Consider the following 21,536-nt stretch of genomic DNA (forward strand, 5'->3'; position numbering starts at 1 on the left):
TTTCATAATACATTTCACACAATTATATATTTATATCTTTATTATAATATTACTTATTATATTGTTATATTATTAGTAGTAATCATTTAAAAAATATTATTAAAATAATTCAAAAAATATTATTATTATTAGTAGTATTATTATACTTTATTATATTATTATTTATACCTATATTATATTTATACAATTATACCCAACTCTGCTGGCCATTGAGAGGACACTGGTCAAGTCACTGGAAAAGACGCCTAGTTGGTATGACAGGGTCACAGAGCATTTTCTTGAAAAGGAACGTAGGGCAGAATTTACGTATAAATAAATGGACAATTTTTATGATGTAGGCCAAAAATGAGCTTCCCCTCTTTGAAAGACCAGCAGCCGCCACTGGTTCTTACAGAGCCTGCCAGCCTCTTCAAATGTGGCAAATCACACGTTTCTGCGAAATCCTCGCTCTGAGCTTTGACTCAAAGTTTGTCGCAATGCAAAGTCTATGGGACTTTTTCGCCTCTGATCGCTACTAAAAGTCAACTTTAGCACATCTCTCCTCAATAATCTGCATGTTTTGACGCCTTATTTGTGGGTCTGTGACAAAAGCTGCAGGAAAAACTTGTGCAGAAGAAGAAGTATGAGCAACAACAATACAGGGTGGGCCATTTATATGGATACACCGTAATAACATGGGAATGGTTGGTGATATTAATGTCCTGTTTGTGGCACATTAGTATATGTGATGGTCACCACCCATCTTGAGGAGTTTGCCCCCTCACATATACTAATGTGCCACAAACAGGACTTTAATATCACCAACCATTCCCATGTTATTACGGTGTATCCATATAAATGGCCCACCCTGTAGTGATGCCTTGCTTTTGTTTTTATTATTGCTGGGAGAAAAAATCTATTCACCAAGCGATCACGATTTTAATGATTCTAAAATTTTTTTTTTTTATTTTTTTTTTTCAGAATTGATACTCTGAACAGAGGTTAAAATTTGTTATCTTTGAGTGTTGAGTGACGTAACATCCCAAGTGGATGCGTGGAAGAGACGTGGGACTAAACGCACTGAAAGCCCTCGCGCTGCTCATATGCTCATTGTTCCTGATGTCTGGAAATCTGCTCTGGTTGTACCCCTGTTGAAAGGCGGTGATCCAACCAGCCTAAATAAATACACATTAGCGAACAGCTAAAGGAATTTTTGGTTAGTAACAACATTTTGTCTAGGTTTCAGTCCGGTTTCAGAAAGAATCATAGTACGGTAACTGCCACTATGAAAGTTCTAAATGACATTACCTGCGCCCTAGATAATGGAAGATCATGTGTTGCAGTGTTTATTGATTTGACTAAAGCTTTTGATACTGTCAATCATGGTGTAACGAATATAACTCAACTAAAGGGAATATTAATAATTAATCAGGGATATGATTAACGTATCGCATACAGGTTAAATCACCCGAAAAGGAGGATACTTTTGCCAAGGTATCTGTATAGAGGGATAATCAAATACAACGTATTATAATCAATTACCCATACAGGTAAGCAAAAATAGATCAATTGTATCAATAATTAATCACAACAAATTATAATTAACCATTAATATACCAATAGTTCAGGATAACCCTTAATGGAATTAATTTGTTATCGAATAATCCGTTCGTCCAGCGGACGGATCGCACGATCCTTTATCAACCCTCAAGAAAAGTTATCCTTTTATAGACTCTCACGAAAAGGGTATTTTCCTGGCCACGGAAAATGACTTTTCTGTTCTATAAAAATACTAATTAAAGTATCAACAAATGTAAAGCTTGTAGCTTAGATCTAACATTGAAGGGACTTCGTAATGTTGAGCAAACAGAAACAATCAGGAAAATATATATATATTGTTTTTAATAATACAACTACGAATACGGAATAATGTAGTCTCGTTGTGACTGCGAAAGACAAGCGTGCGTGTGTCCGTTTGAGTTGGGCGCTCTGTTCGTGCTTCCGTAGGCGAACAGCGTTTGCGGGAAGTTCAAAAGGTCTACTTCGAGTTAAAGTTGCTGGCTGCGTTCCCTTCACTGAACGTACGAAAAGTCCGAAGACGAAAATAAAGATGAAAAAGGGAGTTGTAGGACAAGGAATCTCTCACTGGCGAAAAAGGGCACAGAGCTGCATTAATATGTAGAATTATACACGTTTAAGGTTCACTTACATGACTAGAGAAATCATGGCTAGGCTACTGTAACATGGGAAAACATGCAACACACCAAAACAATATCATATACATTTGGTAATGTCTTTATATGAGGAGTTTAATGTTCAAAGTTTGTGTGTGTGTGTGTGTGTGTGTGTGTGTGTGTGTGTGTGTGTGTGTGTGTGTGTGTGTGTGTGTGTATTGGAATGTCTGTGTCACGTTGGTCCTTATCTGTCCTGGGGATCTCTCTGAAGCTCACCACAGGGGAAGAAAAATGTTGGTTTTAGGTTCTGGAGTGTCTCTGAGAGGATCACAGAGTCGTAAAAGGGTGTCAGAGAGCAATCTAAACCCAGACCTGGTGGCTCCATGCCAGTAATTTAGATGCTCGAGAGTCCTGATTTACATCCAATGAGTTCAAAGTGTAAAAGCTTTAGGATTTGAGAAGGCATTGTGCTCAGAAAACACAGTCAGACTTTAATTCAGAACAAATGCAAGAATGATTCATTAATAATGAACAGATGGCTGAATACAATCCGCCATTAGTGTTACAATGGTATTTTCTATCGCGTCTACACAATATCAGTCTTTCTGAAAGCGCATTAGGTTGGATTAGGAACTACTTAAAGAATAGGTGCCAAAGGGTGCAAATTAAGTTTCTGATAGGCTCAGTATTGAATCTGGTGTGCCACAGGGGTCTATTTTGGGTCCCCTGTTATTTACATTATATATTAACAATCTTGGTGATAACCTATCAGACGCAAGTATTCATTTATATGCAGATGACACCATCATTTATTGTTTTGCATCCTCCATTGATAGTTGTATTTCAAAGTTGTAGGAAGCATTTGTAATAGTTCAGCGCAACCTCCACTTTTTAAAACTAGTTCTGAATGATAATGCATGGTCTAATGCAAAATGCATGGTCTTTTCTAGGAAACATAAGTGTGAATCTTCTCCACCACCTCTTTACACTCTGCAGGGTAAATCTATAGAACTGGTCTCCTCCTACAAATACCTAGGCTTTGTGTTGGAGGAGGACTTATCATTCAAGTTACATGCAGGGCCGGCGCGTCCATATAGGCGAACTAGGCAATTGCCTAGAGCGGCACTTTTGTAAGGGCGGCAAAATGTGTGCCAATCGGGAATGAACAATTCACAAAATAGGCTACATGATTTGCTGCCCCGCCCCGCCCCGCCCCGCCCCGCCCCGCCCCGCCCCCTGCTCTCACGAGTCATGAGTCATGACTGAGTGATGGGAAGTTCGGATCATTTTACTGTCTCTCTTGTTCGATCTCGTTCATCAAAATGAACGAATCTTTATTTGAGTCATTTCGTTAATTTAAGTGGCTTTAAATGTTACACTTTTAACAGCCAAATTCCCCGAATCACATCCACATACGCATATAGTATATTTGCTTCCTCTTGGCCTACTAAAGTGTTCCTGCAACGGGAGTGTTCTCTGGCTATAGAGCGCAGAACAGCGGAGTGTGTGTGGACAGAAGTGCATGCCTGAGCTTGTGTTTTGGGTTAAGCTGCATTGCTTTGACATTGTGGAAAATATAACAATAGAAACAAAATGTATTAGCCTTTTTACCTGTTATTATCAATCTAAATTAATCTCGTTTTTAACTTAATTTCATTTTTCTTTATTTAAATTTCGTTTTTCTTTATTTAAATTTTACATTTTGTTTTTTCTTTATTTAAATTTCGTTTTTTCTTTATTTAAATTTTAAATTTCGTTTTTTCTTTATTTAAATTTAGTTTTTTCTTTACTGAAATTTTTAATTCTGTTTTTTCTTTATTTAAATTTTGTTTTTCTTTATTTAAATTTTGTTTTTCTTAATTTAAATCTACCCTTTACTGTGTCAGTAATTTGTTAGTCAGAAAAATACCTTAAAGTATTGCTTAATTTAACAGACCTGTGTGTGCGTTTTATATCACTAGTGCAGCGTGCGTTATAGCCTATATAAGCCCTTCCCGCGTGAGGTGCGCCGCTTCCTGCTCGCGTTGTTCTGTAGTTTACTAAAAGTTTATTAATTCTGAACGTGTCGCGTCTCGCGTGTCCATATTGCACCACCAAATGCGACACTGCACTCCCTTGTGAAGTCAATTGGATGAACGGTTCTCGAAATAATCAAAATGCAAACGGACATAAAGACACATAGAGAATACTGCCTTTATTCGAGAGAAGAATATGTTCAGCACCCTCTCGAAGCTTTGAATATTCGATGTTCATTACTACCGAAGCTTCGAAGCTCAAAAAATGGTATTCGGACGGCACAAATGTTTTGCGCCTAGAGCGGCAGAAGTGCACGCGCCGGCCCTGGTTACATGTTAAACAATTGCTGTCTAAGTTAAGGTTACAGCTGGGGTTTTATTTTCGGAATAGTGCCTGTTTAACACAGTCAGCCAAGAGAAAGTTGGTGGAAGCTACCTTCTTACCTGTCTTAGATTATGGAGATGTTTTTTTTTACAGAAATACCACTAAGGCTCTTTTTCAATCATTAGACTCTGTTTATCACTCTGCTTTAAGATGTATAACTCATACAAATCATTATACTCATCACTGTGCACTGTATGAAATGGTAGGTTGGCCTTCACTTCACTTAAGAAGGTACAAGCATTGGCTTATACTTGTGTACAATTTATATATTGGGGATATTTGGTGATATTTAATTTAATTAATCAATCAACGATACTATTGATCAGCATTACCAAACGTGGACGTTCCACTAGAAACAAACATTGATGTATTGTTTTAATTTATTACTGTGAAGCTGCTTTGATACAACCTATGTTGTGAAAAGCGCTATATAAATAAACTTGACTTGACTTGACTTACAAGGCCATAGTTGGCCAGCTTCCTCTGTATATGATTAGTTTATTAACTGTCAATAGTCAAGGGTATAATCTGCGTTCAAGTAGATATATTCTTTTAAATGTTCCCTTAATGAAGACAGAGTTTGAAAAAACTGCTTTTACTTATAGTGCACCAACTGCTTGGAATGAGATTCAAAGATCATTGAAACTTACTGTATTTATTTCAATCAATGAGTTTAAGTTATATCTCAACCAAACTGTCTGCACCTGTTCTTAACTTTTAATTTTGTTTTATTGTTGTGTGTGTGTGTGTGTGTGTGTGTGTGTGTGTGTGTTGTGACTATTGTTTTATGTACTTATTTTTACTTTGTCTGTTTTTATTATGTTTACTGTGTGCTGCTACCTTGGCCAGGGCTCACTTGTAAATGAGATACCTATCTCAATGTGATTTTCTTCCCTGGTTAAATAAAGGTATAATAAAAAAAAAAAAAATATATATATATATATATATATATGCAGAGAGAGAGATAAGACAGAAGAGCTGCACGATTCATCTTTAAAAGACTGTGATCTCCATCAGACACACTCGCAATCTTTCAGTCTGTCTGGCTATTAAACTTTGACAAAATCACATCGCAACATTCAGATCTGTGTTGGCGCTCCCGCTGACCCGGAGAGAGTCGTCATGAAAGCGCTTCACAAACAGTCTTTTCAACCTAATGGTATCATTATTTATGTGATCCAATAGTTCAAATTATGATAGAAGTACTGGGATAAAAGTTTAAAGTTCAAATATGAACACTGATGTCTACGATAGCGATCAAAATCAGCTTTTGATAGAAACTTGGTGCTTAAAATAACGCATTTATCGATTACATTGTTTCAACAAGAGACTGTTAAAAATTGTTAAATCATTTATTCAAGAGACTGTAGTATTGTATGATAGTCCTGAAATAAAAGTCAGAAAGATGTGATGATTTGTTTTTGTAAATATGACTCATCTTATACATCATGTACGGTCTGTATAAGTGTATGATTTAACTTTTCCCCATGGTCTTGTGTTAAAAAAAAATTGCAATATATTGCAAAATCGAAGCGCAATACTTGTAGAATCGCAATTGTTTAAAAAAAAAAAAAAAAATTCGCAGAACATATCGTATCAGCACCCAAGTATCGTGATAGTATCGAATCGGGAGATGGGTGTATCGTCCCAGCCCTAGTAATTAGAGATCTCTTGGCAAAATAACTTGTTTGCTTCCATGATTCGGGGAGAAAAACTTACAAGTGTAGACTAGTGCCAGTGCAGCCAACTCTCAGACATTCAGTGCGAGACTCACGCTATTGACACTGTTCACACACTTACTCATGTTACACAACCATATTCTCACGCAGTGAAAAAAATCACAGAGCAAAGACACTGACACCAACAGACAAGAGCAGATTACTATGATATGAAAAAGTCTCAGCTTTCTTCAGCTTTTTTTATTACAAAATTCAAACAATAAATACCGCTCCATAATCCCCACAGCAAGCTAAACTCAAAGTTGTCAGCCCTGCTAGTGCTAAGCTAAAATGGTTAGCATTTCCATTTGTATGCACTTTTGAGATTCATTAACCAAAATAAACAAAATAAAGGCTCTTTGACTGAAAGCGTTATATTTCTTCAAGATTACTATAGATATTGTAATATATTTTTATCATTAATTATTTTGGCCATGACAATCGTGTAGTCAAGTCAAGTCAGTCATCTTCATTTATATAGCGCTTTTAACAATGTAGATTGTTCCAAAGCGGCTTTACAGAGATACAAGGATAGTTTAAAGTAACAGAGATTGTTTTGGCTTTATAGCAGTTCTTGAATAAAGTTATTTTCCAGCTAAAGTTAATTTGATTGATTCACTTCCATCGCAACGATCATTAGTTATTAACTTAGGGGCCGCTAACACGACACCGTTTTAACAGGAAACTCTACACAGACTTTAAACGCGAAACCTGTGCAAACGCTGATGGCGTGCACATGCGTATTACGAGTTCAGTCTATTGGTGTGCACGTTTGAATAAATGTGCGCAGGTTTGTAATTCCCTACAAACCAAGCCTTAAAAAACTACTTGTCTGGCCTTAACATTTTGATACAGAATTGTATCACTTCGGGGTAGATACGCGAACCGAATTTTCCCGACAACAGTTTATCTGTCGAGTGGTAAAGGGATCCTCCATAGGGAGAGACTAGTTGGCACTTTAGCACCCCGCTATGACATCGGGTCCAGGCGAAGGTCCTTTTTGGTATCATTTTGGTAAGATTGGTATGAAAGAGCACACCTAGGTTCCTAACCGACGACGAAGACTTGACAGAGCAGCCATCGAGTGTTAGACAGTATTCTAGATTATTACGTGAGGAAGTTTTTTGTCCAATAATTAGAATCTGTTTTTTTAGAATTTAGTAGTAGGAAATTACTATTCCGTTAATTTTGTAAATTGGTAAGTTTCGTTAGGTTTTGAAGAAATATAGAGCTAAGTATCATCAGCATAACAGTGAAAATTGATTCCATGCTTCCTAATGTTATCTCCTAAGGGTAGCATGTACAGAGTGAACAGCAACGACGGTCCTAGTACTGAGCCTTGTGGTACGCCGGCCATACTGAACTTGTGATCGATGAGACATCTCTTCATTTACTGCTACAAACTGATAACGGTCAGATAAGTATGATTTAAACCATGCTTGTGCAATTCCACTAATGCCAATTCTGTCAGGACCACTACCGTCAAATACGATTGACAATTAGCATACAGTTTGGATTGGCGGTATGGTTCCGTTCTGGGCGAGAACTCCCTGCGCATCCATGCAGCCTAGCATGGATAAGAGCAGGGAGAGCAGCAATAACCCCCCAAAACAAAACCATATGCCAATATCCCCCAAACCCAACTGACAGCGCAATCTGGATGCTTTTGTAGTTACCTGAGTGAGCCAAGGCAACAAGCATGTTGCCAATACCTGAAAAGCTTGAGCAACAACATGCTACCAACAATACCAGAAAGCCTTAAGCAACAAGTATGTTGCCCTTACCTAGATGGCTTAAACGAGTATGTTGCCAATACCCACATATGCCACAGCAACAAGCATGTTGTCAATACCCGAAATGTTTAGCAGTAAACATGCATATTGCAATGAATGACATACCACCTGAAATAAAGAAGTGAAAATTGAGATTAATCAGCTGCAAAATTAATCAGCTGCTTGCTTGTTGTATATCCGCATCCAGTTCCAGTTTCTTTGAGTGATGCCTGTGAGCTAGAGATAAGAGATAGAGATTTAATTTTTCATTGGAAATAAGTACTGAAGGTACACAATACTGAAGTAATCCTGGTGGAAACTTCTGGTTCACACAAAATTAGCAACACATGTCATTAATACAGCTGGATGGTTTAATGTAACAAGCGTGATGCTGATGCTTGGATATATTTAGTCACAAATATGTAGATTTGAATAAATTCTGATCACTAGACAAGTTATTTGTTGAAGTGGGGAAGCATACACCCTACAGCAATAGCTCCGACTAGTGGCAACAAACTGATACAACTAGCACGTTGTAGAAATCACAGAACTATTGCTAAAACTAGTGTAGTTTGGCGGGGGAAGCATACACCCTACAGAAATAGCTCCGACTAGTGGCAACAAACTGATACAACTAGCATGTTGTAGAAATCACAGAACTTATTGCTAAACTAGTGTAGTTTGGCAGGGGAAGCATACACCCTACAGCAATATCTCCGACTAGCGGCAAGAAAACTGATACAACTAGCATGTTTGTATAACCATAGGACTAGTATTAAAATTAGTGTAGTCCGGTCGGAGAAGCATAAACCCTCTAGCTCTGATGCTGCGTTCACACCAAACGTGAATATGCGTCTGGCGCGAGTGATTTCAATGTTAAGTCAATGGTAAGACGCGTTTACGCGCGTCTGGAGGTCTTGCGGCGCGAATTCGCGTCAAACGCGGCGTCTAGTTCGCGCGAATGACGCGAATTGAGCGTCTGGCGCGTTAAGCGCGAATTGTGCTTTTTGTGCATTCACGCGTTTGACGCGAATTCGCGTCTGCCGCCTGAGTTGAAAAATCTGAACTTCTGCGTCAATTCGCGCCGCGTTAACCAATCAGGAGCCTGCTTGCTGCTGTCACGTGGTGAACTGAGAGTTTATAATGTTATTTTATGTTTGGCCTCAATATTTTGTAATATGTTACAAAATAACAATTCAGAAAACAAAATAACAATTCAGAAAACACAAGACAATTTAGAAAACAAAATAACAATTCAGAAAACACAAGACAATTTAGAAAACAAAATAACAATTCAGAAACCACAATAACAATTCAGAAAACACAACGACATTTCAGAAAACACACTCACATGTCACTCTACTTATTGGCACATCCGGTCTTCATTGGCATGTGCCAGTGGATAGTGACGTATCATTGACATTATCGCGACACACTGACACTGACACTGACACGACACCTGACTGACACAGAGTCGCAGAACATGTCACCGTATGTTGTGAACTTGTGACACCTCCAGTAGTGACTGACAGATAGGGGTGGGCGGATCGATCTAAATATCGATAGTATCGATGCCAACACTGGTATTGGTATCTGATCGATACAATTGTAATTGAATCAATATTTTAATTTAAATATCTCTCCTCTACGTTCACTATACTTTGCTCATGTCTTCTACCTCTACAATCCTGAGCAAAGGCTGCTTTCACATCCTGGCCCACTTTGCTCCTCCTCCCCCTCCTGCTGCTCTGCTGTGATTCGTTGTTGTGTCGTCACGTGACTCACTGACACAACGCGCCAAGGAGCAGCGAAGGCCACAGTGTGAGGCTGATAGCACATTGAATGAGAGATCAGGATGGCCTAGAGGAAGAGAAGCCTTGTGTGGAGCTATTTTATGGCACTAAATGATAGTACTGCAACTTGTGATACGTGTAAAAAGAGCATTCGATACTGTGGCAACACTACAAACCTATACAAACACTTAAAAACACATGACAAGGAAAATGCTGAGCTACAAAAACGAAGAAATGAGGAGGGAAATCCATCCACTTCCAGACCCCCGGCACAGAGACAGAGTTCGTTGGGAGAGTCATTTCAGAGAGGCAGAGAATACCCAGGTAGCTTGTAAGAGTAGGCTAATATTATGTTAGTCATGTCATATCGCATCTTCAGCATTAGTTAGTGTGATTGTTCAAGAATAAGACATCGCGAAGCTGAGAGAAACCTGACTAACTTTAATTCTTACATTTAGACCTGGGTTATATTCACTTATCCCGCGCACCCCCCTCTAACATTAGATTACACTTGTGCAAATGTGGAAAGTCGTAAACCAAAACTTGAAAAATGATTTAGGCCTACAGCCTAACAGTGTGCTAATATAATGTCTATTGTCTAGCATGGCAAACACCTATATTGAGCTGTTGTCTAAGATAACAACTGGCTCGTCCATATGTTTGCATAAAGGCTATCATGCACTCCAGATTGCTTCCATCTAGTCAAACATGTCCATCATTACCGCATTTATTGATAAGCTAGAAAATAAACATGAATGTTGTTGAGCAATCACACACATTTTGTTGTCAAAATGTAGGCCTAGTATAGATCATATTCAGACATTCAAATAATATATGCAGCCCATTGAAACGTGTTATCTATAAATATAGTATTTTTTGCTTATGTGACCTGCTATATTTAGGCTACATTATTGACATACATTATAAGAGACATTTTATTATTTCACCTAGGTGATTCCCCAAGAGCTGTGGATATTACTCTGAAGCTTACCAAAATGATTGCAAAGGACTTGCAACCTGTCTCTATAGTTGAGGATGAGGGTTTTAGGGATTTTGTTCATACCCTCGATCCACGCTACAAGATTCCAAGTAGGAAAAGTTTAACCGTGGGGAACATACCAGCATTGTATGTAGAGTGCCGTTCAAAAGTGAAACAATCTCTGGATGGTACAAACAGTGCTATAATTACAACAGACATGTGGACATCAAGAACCACAGAGGCTTACTTAACTGTCTCATGCCGTTTTATTGATGAAAACTGGCAAATACAAGCATATGTCTTGGAGACCTGTAGTTTTTCAGGACAACACACCGCTGACAACATTTGTTCAGAATTGAAATGAATCACTGATGAATGGGGTATATCAGACAAAGTTCAGGCCGTAATCACAGATAATGGTGCCAATATGGTTGCTGCTGTGCACAGAGCAGGGTGGAAACATTATCCATGCTTTGCACACACCTTAAATTTAGTGGTGCAAGACTCCATTAAGGCTCTCCCTGGTCTTCTGGACATCCAACACAGATGTAGTGCTATAGTAACCTTCTTTCACCACAGCACAAGAGCAGCAGAGAGGCTCAAAGTAATTCAAGAACAACAGAATTTGAGCAGAAGGATGTGGTGACCACTGTGCTCTATCTGCTTGGAAAGAACTCACCGTGCCTAAGCGAGGAAGATTGGTCATTGATAAGTCTCTCCATTGATGCCCTGAGACCATTTGAGGAAATCACCAGAGAAATATCATCTGAAAAACATGTTTCAGTGTCAAAGGTGATTCCCCCTGCTATCACTCCTTTTGAAATCAGCTGCATCTAATGACAACGCCGGGGTAATACGCTACCTAGCTGCTGAGCTGTCAGCACAATGTCAGAGTCGTTTCCGAGGTATTGAAACCTGTTATGGTCTTGCAGTCAGCACCTACCTAGACATAAGATTTAAAAACCTTGGGTTCCGCGATATGGCAAATGTTGAACCTGTGAAAGCGCGACTCATCACTGAAATGAAGTTGATCAACCAGACTTCGGCCCCTTCAATGTCAACCCCTCCTGAACCAAGCTCAAGCTCTGCCACCAGCTCTGCCTCATCAATGGCTCCTGCGACTACCTCATGCTCCCCTGCAGGGGCTGCTGCAAAAGGTGGGATATGGATGGAATTTGATTCTCAAGTACTGGCTTCCCAGCAGCATCGCACAACTGGCACAGATTCCCTAACTGAAACGCGACGCTACACAGAAGAGTAGCCAGTTCCAAGGGATCAAGACCCACTTCTTTGGTGGAAAAAGAATGAGGCAACATTCCCCTCTCTAAGCAAGCTAGCAAGGAAACACCTGGGAGTCATTGGCACATCAGTTCCATCAGAAAGAATCTTCTCCAAGGCAGGACAGCTAGTGAGCGATAGAAGAAGTGCCATAAAACAGAAAAATGTAAATATGTTGTTGTTTCTCAATTAAAACCTCTGACTTGAACAGGGGACAGGGCCCAGAAGGGAGGCTCAGGGAATGTAATTGCACAGGTATATTTGTTCTTTGTTTGTTCTTCAGTAATAATTGTGTGCACTTTATTTCACTTTATTTCATTTGCTTTTAAAACCAGAAAAAAGGGAGAGATGTGTTATTCTTTCTTTCTTTATTTTTTAAAAACGCTATAAAGCAGTGGTTCTCAACTCCAGTCCTCGGGACCTGCTGCTCTGCACATTTTGTATGTCTCCCTTATTTAACACACCTGAATCAGATCATCAGCTCGTTAAGAGAGACTCCATGAACTGAACTGAGTGTGTCAGATAAGAGAGACATACAAAATGTGCAGAGCAACGGGTCCCGAGGACTGGAGTTGAGAACCACTGCTGTAAAGCATTCATTCCACAGTGCCTACTAACTAATAATTTTGTGCACTTCAATACATTAATAAAAAAATATTGCCTAAAGAATTGATCATTCATTCACCTCAGAAATAATGACATACTGCTCTCCCCTACACAAAAGTATTTTTTTAGTAAAAAGTATCGTATCGGTTTCGGCAATACTGACCCTATATGTATTTGGTATCGGATCGATACCAAATTTTGCAGTATCGGCCACCACTACTAACAGATGAATCGATGTCTATACTGACATAATTGTGACACAAAATCCTAAATAAATAGCCTAATTTGGGACCTGATCAGGATGTGAAGCGGAGGGGTCTTGAATCAGCCTGAAGGGGTTGTATTCGCTATAACAACTGCCTCACTCTACATTATCCAGCTTATTACCCAGATAGCATATATAATCGGCCCGAGCTCGGCTGCCCCGCGGCGCCTGCGGCTCAGACTCGGCATCGGCGTGTGTTAACCGGGCCGATTGTGGCCCGCAGCTCGCTCTGGCACATGCATTTCTGTTACGGCTGTAAAGCACTGGGCCGATTCATGTTCACCGTAACTGGTAACTCGGCTCTGCTGTATCTGGACCACTTCTGGAAATGGAAATGACTCGGCTTAGGTTAAATCAAGGATGGTTTTAATGTAGCAATAATTAACATAAAAATTATTTTAAAAATTACGTAAATTCCTGACTGTATCTTAGGATGTTATAGGCTACTCGTCGAATGTCGTTGTCCAAAACAAAATATCTGCGGTAAATAATAATAATAGTGTCATTTTGCACAGAGCATTCTTTAATATTTATAACCATAGCAAAAATATTTAGTTGTCATGAAGATCATTCTTTACGTGTATTTTAAACATGCATGGGCGCTTGGTCATCACTCGCACAGTCACGGTGATTGCAGTCGCACATCGGCTGAGTAGTGGCAACCGCAATAAAGCCAAGTCACTTTGCCACCTGCAGGCAGGCATCTATACATACAACTTTGTTAACTTTTGGCTCGTTTACCAATGGTGGGTAACAGAAACAAAATGCCGGCCAAAATATTTTTCTACCGGCCAACATAATTTTTAAGATGTAGACTATCCTGTGTTTACTTGGGTTGATAGGATGGGTAGCCTACATGCACAACATCTTGTTAGCAACACTGAGTCTAAAATTCATTTTACTGGCTATTTCAAATGTTTACCAGCAGTGACGGTTAAACTCTGGGCGCTCGGCTCAGATGCGTTTACCGGTATGAAGCCGATTTCGACAGTTGCTGCAGCAAGCGTCAGCACTGAGTGACATGTGCACAACTTTCGGTGAGATAAAACTCAACGCCTGACTTAAAATCATCCCTTTTCGATCCTACGCCATTACGGTGAACTTGAGGTAAGTCTTGTGTTCAAATTCCTTAAAAAGCATCAACATTTCACGCCGAGCATAGTTTCAATCAGTTCCCTTAAAATCCTACATATTTCGAACTGTTGCTGATTAAATGTTGATTATTATTGATCCGTTTAAACTTTGTTCATTTGACAGTGCTTCCCTAGATGAAACGAAAAGAAAGAATTCAGAACTAAAATTCAACTAAGAATTATTAATTAGGACAACAATATAAAATTTTTGTCTGAGTAAAGTAGTGCAAATGGGGGTAATATGAAAGCTACTTTTATGGCGCGAACGAAGCTAACATTGACTAGCTGCGCTGTTTTTGCGCTAGCAGCTCATATTTTCGTTCTGCTAGTTGGCAAAGAATTAGTCGCTAGTCTAGACACCATTTTTATTGAATGCAATTTACGTGAATAATATTTACGAGCACAGTCTTTGATCTGTGGAAGAAAATAAAGTGGAACAAATGTTAGCTGGCTTAAGGCCAATTCACAGACAAACGCCAACAGACACGTTTTGTCCTAAAGTATGTGCACATTTTGATCCTGTAAGAAAATATTTATTTTACTTATGTAAATAGAGGAATGATGTGGGACTTTGGTCTGCTGAAAGCTGGGTCATGTCTGTTGCTGAGTGAGATCGGGACTCTTATTATGAAAATGAACTGAGGACTCTTATAGAGGAGCAGCTGCGCCGGCGACCTCACAGTTGCTGGGGATTATGATTACGCTGACACGTTTGCTCCTGTTTTTACAGGTATGATACAACAACTTAATATGCACACGAGTCCTGTAATTCCGATGTATATGTTCATGCTGCAAATATTTTGTGTATTAATGTTCTGGGTTGTGAAGATCTATGTGCAGACCGTCCACCATTTTGTAGTGATGGGGAAATGAAGCCTCATGAATCACTGAGGCTTTCCCTTGACTGTTCCGGGAAAAGATTCAAAGCTTCGAGAGTGTCGAGAACAGCGCCGAGAACAGCGCCATCTGGTGCCTATTTAAAATAAAGCAGAAGTTAGAAGGTCTGGCAGATGAAGCAACCACAACACACTCCATAGTTTAAATGTTATGTGTACAAATAAAAGCCTTACATGTTTGTGTTTGATTTGTTCATTAAATAAATTCATTTTCCCATTAAAGTGTGACAATAAAATATAATAGTTTATAAGCTTATATGATTCAGTAAGATTTAATGTAGGCCTACTCTCTCTCTCTCTCTCTCTCTCTCTCTCTACACACACACACAATGAATAAGGACATTGTCTGATAGTATCATCTGTTATTAAATGTCAATATCAATAATTGTATATATCAACCAGACTGAGCCAACAATGACTCGTTAAATACGATCTGAAGTTCGAGCCTTCTGACACCCAAAGCGAAACGCGCACGTGACTGGACAGAAAGTGAGGCTTCGTTTGTCATCGATCACGTGACTCTAGTAAACCAATACACGCCTCGATACGGGGCTTCACTACAAACTGTGTCGCTTATGTGATACACGCATCGAAGCTTCAGTGTCATATGTAACATCACTACCATTTTGTGAACGCTGTGACATGACGTCGTGAAGTGCATTTAATGGCCTTTTGCACAGGGGCCTGTAACAGATGCATTCTCGACATTTAACAATATTAAACGATAAGAAAGTTGTGTCTGAAAGCTGCAATCTTTTACTTGTATTGGTTAAAATGAATGGATATCTCATGTTTTTCCATGGGTGCTCGAGTTTGTCGGTGTCTGTTGGGGCAGTGTGAACATGACACTTATTTTTCATAACATTCTGAATACAACGGCCAACTTTTGTTGGTGACTTTTTTTGTTGGTGTTTGTCTGCGGTGTGAATTGGCCTCTAGTTGTACGTTTATGGCGCAAACTGAAATCGCACTTTATAGCTAACATCAACATTACCATTGGCTAAATGCGGTCTGTACAGGCAGGTTTGAAAAGTTTATTAGCTAAGTTACCCTAGGGCTGGGCGATATGGCTGAAAACTGTATCATGATGTAAGCTTTTCATATCGGTCGATATCGATAATATTGAATTTTTTTTTTTTTATGACCTATTTAAAATAAGGACCAGGAGAAAAATATATTACATTCAACATTTTTATTTTAAACTTAACCTTCCTCTGATTATAATCCCCTCAGTTATAAAGGCAGAAATGTCAACACAACCATGGAAAACAACACCATGGAAGACACAAAAAACAGGTCTTCTCGGGAGGCTGTGCCTACAGGTAGGAATTCTACAAAGTGATCTCTCTCGGTTTACTCTGACATATCTACGTACGATGTTTTGCTACTAATCTGTTATGCCTGCTTTTTCTTGTGTCTTACAGCAATTGCTAAGGAGATCCTCATCCAGCTTGATTCTATCAGAGAGCAGCAGTTGCTCATCCTGATGCAGCTCAAAAAAATCTCCAGCAGTTCCAGACTTCACCCCAGACCCAACACATTTTGGGCTCCCACTTTCAACTATTGAGGAGCTACAATGTTTGGAGGAGACATTAAAGAATCCAGAGGAGAAGAATAATTTGGTGAGTTAAATTATGCATTAATCAGATCATTCCTAAAAGTCAGTCCCCACTCTCCCTCATGCTATATTCCTTAAATAACTAACGAGTTACATGTCTTTGTTTCAGACTGTTCTCCTTGGAATGGTCGGAGGCATGACTCTTGGAGGCATGACTCTTAAAGACACTCTGGGGCAGGTCCTGAAAAGAGCAATGAACACTTCGCTGGCGAGACTCATTAAAAGTGTGGTTCTGGGTGAGTGTCAGTGCTGGATAACTGCACTGTGGTGACATCCCAGGGCTCTACAGTGCGACCTATTTTTTTTTTTTTTTTTTTTTACTGGCTGTGACATTGACAAAGTATTTAGGAGCACCAGTGCGACTGACCTGATCAGGTTCTATGGGTGCACCCTCCATTGAAACTAGGGCTGTAACGATTCCTCGATTAAAGTAGAGTACTCGATTTTAAAAAAATCCTCAATTGCAATTTACCCGTGTTGAGTAACCGGCAAAATACCGTAAGTGGCGCATTCCACAGACGAGAATCCATGAATAACATTATTACACCGTTTTCTAAGGCTACGCTATCTATTTAAAACCATTTACAATCATAATATAGCATAGTGCTATCATGAAATAACAAAGGCTGTGATTTAGTTAAGAATATGCGCTTTTTCAAAAAAAAATGCCCCGGCAAGTAATTTTATCAAATATCGCCTTTTAATGAGAAGGTTAATTTGTCATTGATCAGAAGGTGCTCCTAAATTTTAGACTGTGCTCCTAAACTTTTGCCCTGCATCCAAATTAAGTTTTGGTGGTTGCTGAGTAACATCACATGGTCATGCTGCCCTCTTCTATCTTGTGTTTTTCTCAGATGCAGTCCGCCGCAATGCCCTGACCAAAGAATTTACAGAAAAGGAAATAGAGCTCCTCATCACCAGGTGGCAGTTAGCCCCTGATAGGGATGGTGGCCGATCCAGAGGTCGAACAGGCAGACAATGTAGACAACTCAAAAACGCAGTGGGCCAGAATTAAATGTTTCAAAGTTAAAAATGTTGATATTGGAAAATGGTATTTGAACTCCTTGATTCTACATTAATGCTGTGATATTATTTATATTCTATTCTTTTCAATTCAATTCAAATCTGTTATTAAAAAGTGTGTGCGTAGACAACTCAAAAACAAGGTGGGCCAGAATTAAATGTTTCAAAGTGAAAATGTTGACATTGGAAAATGGTATTTGAACTCCTTGAATTCTACATTAATGCTGTGATATTATTTCTATTCTATTCAAATCTGTTATTAAAAAGTGTGTTTATCCTATTTTTGTAGTGTGGTCCAATAAAAAAATGCATTAAACATGAAACCTGTCTTCTTTGTGCTGTTTTACTTTGTTTATCTTGCATAAATAACGTCTGCTAAGCAATTTTAGTATTAACCTGACATGAATGGAAATCAATAAAGTTCAAATAAGGAACGGGATTGGAGGCGAGCTTACGTCCTCTCACTCGGGGTTCCGCAATCGGGCCGCGTTAAAACCGAGCGCTCGGCCGAGTGTCTTTAGCCTTAATCGGGCCGCGTTAAAACCGAGCGCTCGCAGAGCAATCGGACCTAGATTCATGCCGAGGATCGGCCGAGTGTTTTAGCCTTAATCGGGCCGCTCTCTGCCCGCACAATTTTTGCTAGCTGGGTACATGGCTACCTACCAAATAAATCAATAATTTGACACAAAATATTGATTTAAAAAGGAGTTTATTGATTTAAAAATGATTGTATTGCTTCCGCTAAAGAAAATAGTCTGTTCCGTCTCTACGGTTAGAATCCTGCGTCCATAGCAACGCTCTGTTTCTCATGGCAACGCTCTGTTATACTTCGCAGCGTCTGATATCAAGAAATATCACACCGCATTCTACATTAGAATTCAACCAAGCCATGTGATAATTTTAACAAGCGACCTTCAATGATTTCTTCAGTAACACAATAAATGGGTAAAAAATCTCATGAAAACAGGATACCAACTCCACCACTGTTACTACTCTTATGACTGAGAACAACTTCCCCATCCCAATCTTTCTTCCATGCAGTTTCATTTTCAACATGTTTCTTGTGAAAAAAGGGAAACTCTCTTTGCATCCTCTCTGGCACCACTGATGTTTAAAGAACCCAGCTTTATGTCACACATAGCAAATGTTAATGTTAACAAAACAGAGAGGATAACAAACAAAGAAAAAGAAAAGACACTTATCCATCATTAGTTATTTGTGCTAACTTTTATCATATTTTTGTAGACTGTAAAGGTTTTTTGGTCTGTAAAGGTCAGTTGGCCGGGGTGTTCTGTATTTTCATGAATAGTTTAACTGAATCAAGGAACAACTTTAGATCTGAGAAAAACTCAACTTTAACTGATCTCAAGCCTTTGGTTCTTTGTAAAAAGGACTGAATTTTGGTGAAAGAGTAAGCACTCTCCACATCCATCTGTGTGTCTCCACTAACATCACTTTCAGACTCTTCGTGTTCATCAACCCATCATCTGACTGAGAAGAACAGCTCATGGGATTCTCCTTTGACACTTTTGTAACTTGTTCAGTGTTTGATTGATTTTCTGGGGTTTTTTAAATTTGGAAATGTCAGCGACCAACAAAACCTCTTACTCATTTAACAACACTGACTCAGCTACTCTAGTTGTGGTTTGACCAACATTTAATTCCTCTTTTAAAACATCTTGTGCGTTTTGTTCACTCGCTACATTTTCTATCTGCTCATTCTCCTGATCGCTATCATCTTGGTTTTCTTCCTGCATGGTTCTCTGCGGTTCGCCAGGTAAAGAGGCTCCGCTTTCGGCGGGTCCACTGTGTTAACAGCCCGCATCTCACCTGCTCTCTCTGGGCATGGGCGAATAACATGCCCTACAGTCCCACACCCAAAGCATTTCATCATCTCTGATGTTACATGCACAGTGTAGTCAAAGTCATCAACCTTAAACTTAAACACCTAATTCAATTCTTCATCACTCTTCAGAATCATGTGTACATGTCTTGTGAAAAAATTACATTTAATTCCTTAACTTTAAACAAACTGATAAGGGAAACTCTCTTTGCATCCTCTCTGGCACCATTGATGTTTAAAGAACCCAGCTTTATGTCACACATAGCAAATGCTAATTTGCACTTTAACAAAAGAGAGAGGATAACAAAACAAAGAAAAAGAAAAACAAAAGACACTTAACCATCATTAGCTATTTAACTTTTAATCATACATTATTTAGACTAAAAATGTCTTGGTCTGTGAAGGTCAGTTGGCCGGGGTGTTCTGTATTTTCATGAATAGTTAAACTGAATCAAGGAACAACTTAAGATCTGGGAAAAACTCATCAACTTTAACTGATCTCAAGCCTTTGGTTCTTTGTAAAAAGGACTGAATTTTTATGAAAGAGTAAGCACTCTCCACATCCATCTGTGTCTCCACTAACATCACTTTCAGACTCTTTGTGTTCCTCAACCCATCATCTGACTGAGAAGAACACTGCCGCACTAAGGCAAAAGGTCGTAACTTCAATTTTTGGCGAAAATGAGTTATTGTAACTTTTAGGACAATAAACATAAGTTTTATCATGTAGACAAACATCAAGTTTCAATTCGATTGTTTTTTGGGTGGAATAAGATTATGTTTTTGCCGTAACTTCAAAAAGCCAAGGGGAAACTATGGTAGAAGCCCGTAACGTCAGTTACGGCTTTATGCCTTCGTTTCTCGCTGCTCCTGAACACTCGAATGAAGTTACGGGTGCGCTGCCGTGAAGTTACGGCACTCTGCCTTTCTAACCCATCGACCATCAAAGTATTGCCGCGCTGGAGTTACGGGGTTATGATGTAGCAATTAAATCACCTCAGACACACACGTACATTTTTCACAGTGATTGCTTTTGTTAGGTTTGAAGAATGGCATACTCTCGGGGGAAAATGATGGTGGAGATGGCTTTGAATCTTTAACATCCAATAATAGCTAGCGGTAGCCTTAAGCTAGCGATACTACTTCACAAACTAGACACAAACACTTTTCGAGCCATAATCAACAATTTATCCAGTAACAAGTGCTGAATAGAGCAGGCTTGTATGATATCTTAATTCACAGCCCGTAACAAAGCTACATGTACAACTGAAATAAAATATGCTTCATAGCTAGCTCTCGCCTGCCAATGACAGTCCACTGACTGAAAACTACGCGAGTTGGTTGGTTGGAGCCGCAACGACACACCATTATACACCAGCAACAGGAATAATTTAGAGCCTACCTTTTGTTGAACCTTGGTTAAAATCCATGTCAAACAACCGACGAGAAGGCAAATCCATTACATCCACCACGAGTTTTTAAAACTTGCTACCGGCTCTAAAACTGAAGTGTGTGTGTGTGTGTGCGTGTGCGTGCGTGAGAAAGAGAGAGGCGCGGACGCGATCCCACTGTTCGATCGCGCCCGCACCTCTCTCTCTCTCTCACACACACCGAGTCACACACACACACGCACACGCACACACACTTCAGTTTTAGAGTCAGTTTTTCAAAAAAAAAAACTTTAAATGTTCCACATCTTTTATACTTTAGTGATGTTAATCAACTTTGTTTTATGAAATTCATGTTAATTAAAACCATTCATACTTTTCCAACTATTCTCACTACTTTAACTTCTTGTTGATACATGTAAAGCCATTTTTATCATAGTGAGTCCAATTTTAATATTGCTTACATTTTAAGCATAACATTGGCTATAAAATAGAAGTTAAGGTCTTTTGCCTTGGTATGACCGATTGTCATTTTGTGGGCAATGCTAAGGCAGAATACAGTAACTTCCGAAAAAGGGTCAAAGGTCAAATTTGAGTTCAACATTTTTTTGTAGATGGGTTAATAAAGGTATACACTACAACATGTGAAAATTACAATATTATACCTATAA

At 39.1% G+C, this 21,536-nt stretch overlaps 1 protein-coding gene across 1 annotated transcript in view; it reads right to left on the reverse strand.

Annotated features, from left to right (window-relative positions):
• The window catches only part of LOC308689949 (NACHT, LRR and PYD domains-containing protein 3-like), a 148,693-nt gene that overhangs the window by 126,173 nt on the left and 984 nt on the right, over positions 1-21,536 (reverse strand). The gene's annotated exons all lie outside the window — the stretch shown is intronic.

This window comes from Scardinius erythrophthalmus (genome assembly GCF_964197995.2).
Source record: "Scardinius erythrophthalmus genome assembly, chromosome: 4".
In the NCBI taxonomy this organism is placed as follows: domain Eukaryota; kingdom Metazoa; phylum Chordata; class Actinopteri; order Cypriniformes; family Leuciscidae; genus Scardinius; species Scardinius erythrophthalmus.